Genomic DNA, 2,147 nt, shown 5'->3' with positions numbered 1-2,147 from the left:
GCGGGTTGGGGGTCCTGCCGGGCCTTGGGGGGTTGGGGGTGTGGAGGTGGGAAGGAGGGTGGTCTGTCGTCGGGACGCGGGGGGAGGGCCCTCTCCGCCCGGCCTCGTGGGGAGTGGGCTTAGGATGCCGTCGGCACGCGTTGGCGTGTGGGACTCGGTGGCGTGGGCGGTGGCCGGCCGGTGCCCGGTGTGGCCCCGTGTCGAGGGCCCGCGGCGGCGAGGACCCCCGGCCGTGGCTGGGGTGTGGTGGTCGGCGTCGGGGCGCGGTGGCCGGCGGTTGGGGCTGGTGGGGGGGGTCCGTGCCGTCCCCGCCTCGCCCGCCTCGCCCTCTCCAGGTACCTAGCGCGTCCCGGCGCGGAGGTTTAAAGACCCTCGGGGGAGTCGCCCGTCCGCCTTGGGGTCGGGGCGGTCGGGCCCGTGGGGACGTGGGAGGTCCGTCCCTCGTCCCACGGACTCCGCCTCCACCGGGCCGGGGCGCCGCGCCGCGCCGCGTCGCTGACCGCCGCCGCCGCCGCCGTGTCCGTCGGGTGGGGCCTCACCCGGCGGGCCCGTCGGACGGCCGGTGGCCGCGTGGTGGCGCGTCCCCGCGGGAGGCGGGAACCCCCGGGCGCCTGTGGGGTGTCCGAGCCGGCACGCGCGGTGTCGGTGCCGGCTGCGCCCCGTTGTGAAACCTTCCCGACCCCTCCGGTCTGATTTCTCTCTGACTCGGCCGGCCCGAGGCGACCCCCCCCCTCTCACCCTCCCGGGGTGGGTGGGGGCGGGAGACGTGCCGTGCCACAGAACCGAAGGCAGAAGAAACTTCTCGTACGACTCTTAGCGGTGGATCACTCGGCTCGTGCGTCGATGAAGAACGCAGCTAGCTGCGAGAATTAATGTGAATTGCAGGACACATTGATCATCGACACTTCGAACGCACTTGCGGCCCCGGGTTCCTCCCGGGGCTACGCCTGTCTGAGCGTCGCTTGACGATCAATCGCGCCCCCCCGGGTGTGTGCCCGCGGGGTCGCGCGGCTGGGGGTTTCCTCGCAGGGCCGCGGTGCCCTCCGTCCCCCTAAGTGCAGACACGGCGCCTCTGCCGTCGCGCCGTCTGTCCCTCCTCCGGCCGGTCCCGCCCCCGCGCCCGGGAGGGTGCGGGGGCGGGCGGCGGCAGGCGGAAGGCGGCAGGCGGCGTCGAGGCCCGGGAGGTGCCGCCCGCGAAAGGGAAGGGAGAAAACGGGGAGGGGGGAGCTCGCGCGTGGCCGCGGCCGCGGCCGCCGCGTTCCCACCGGGAGCCCCTCCTCGCGCCGCAAGCGTTCTCCGGGGCGCGTGCCCGGGTGCGTCGCGGTGGTGCCGGGGTGGGTGGGGGCGGTTAGGGCCTCCGCGCCGCGCCGCCCCCACCCTCCCGTCGCGCCACCGCGGCCCCCGCCTCGCCCCGTCGGGACGGGCGGCTCCTCGCCGTGGCCGAGGCGCGCGCGCGGCCGCGCCCCGGGGATGCGTGCCCCGGCGGCGACCCGCGGGACGCCGCGGCGTCGCCCGCCGCTGCGCGCTTTCCCCCGGGCTGCGTCCGCGGCCGCGCTTCGTGCCCCTGGGCCCCCGGGGCGGCGTTCTTCGGGGGCGCCGCCGCCGCGCGTCCGTCGCCCGTCGTGGGCGTCTCGTGGCCGTGCGGAGGACGGGTGGGAGCGGAGCGGAGCGGCTCGCGCCGGTGCGGTTGGCGTCGCGTGGTGGGGCAAGGGGCCCTGACGGTCGCCGCGGGGCGGCCGCCGGGCTTCTTCGGACCCGCCCGCCTCACGACCGACCGACCGGCGGCTGCCGCCGCCGCCCCCCTCTACCCTCCTCCCCGGCACGACGACGCCTCCGGCCTGGGCCCGGCGTCGCGCGCGCGCGCGCGGCTTCCCCTCTCGCCGCCCGCCCGTCCCGTGCCACGTCGCCGGCTCGTGCTCCCGTCCCCGTCCCGTCCGCCTCCCTTCTTCCTTCCGCCCTTCCTTCCGCCCTCCCGCCCGAACCCCGTGTTCGGGCGTGGGTGGGTGGGTCGGTTGAGGGGGAGGGGGACCGGGCGGTCGACCGCGGTTCGGCGCCTCGCTGGCGCGCGGCCCCTCTCCCTCCGTCCCGCCCTCTCCCGCTTCGCGGGCACCTTCTCCGTCCCCTCCGAGCCGCGACCTCAGATCAGA

General features: G+C 77.7%; 1 non-coding gene and 1 pseudogene across 1 annotated transcript; both read left to right on the top strand.

Moving 5' to 3' along the window:
* The first annotated feature begins 808 nt into the window (after positions 1-808).
* On the top strand, positions 809-961 carry LOC141577002 (5.8S ribosomal RNA). The gene has a single exon (XR_012505433.1). It is a non-coding gene; the product is annotated as a 5.8S ribosomal RNA (ribosomal RNA).
* Positions 962-2,132: 1,171 nt separating this feature from the next.
* Positions 2,133-2,147, top strand: part of LOC141576999 (28S ribosomal RNA) — a 5,073-nt pseudogene continuing 5,058 nt past the window's right edge.

The sequence above is a fragment of the Camelus bactrianus genome, unplaced genomic scaffold, assembly GCF_048773025.1.
Source record: "Camelus bactrianus isolate YW-2024 breed Bactrian camel unplaced genomic scaffold, ASM4877302v1 HiC_scaffold_55, whole genome shotgun sequence".
In the NCBI taxonomy this organism is placed as follows: domain Eukaryota; kingdom Metazoa; phylum Chordata; class Mammalia; order Artiodactyla; family Camelidae; genus Camelus; species Camelus bactrianus.
Note: the sequence above shows the minus strand (reverse complement) of the source record. Positions and strands in the feature narration are given on the sequence as shown.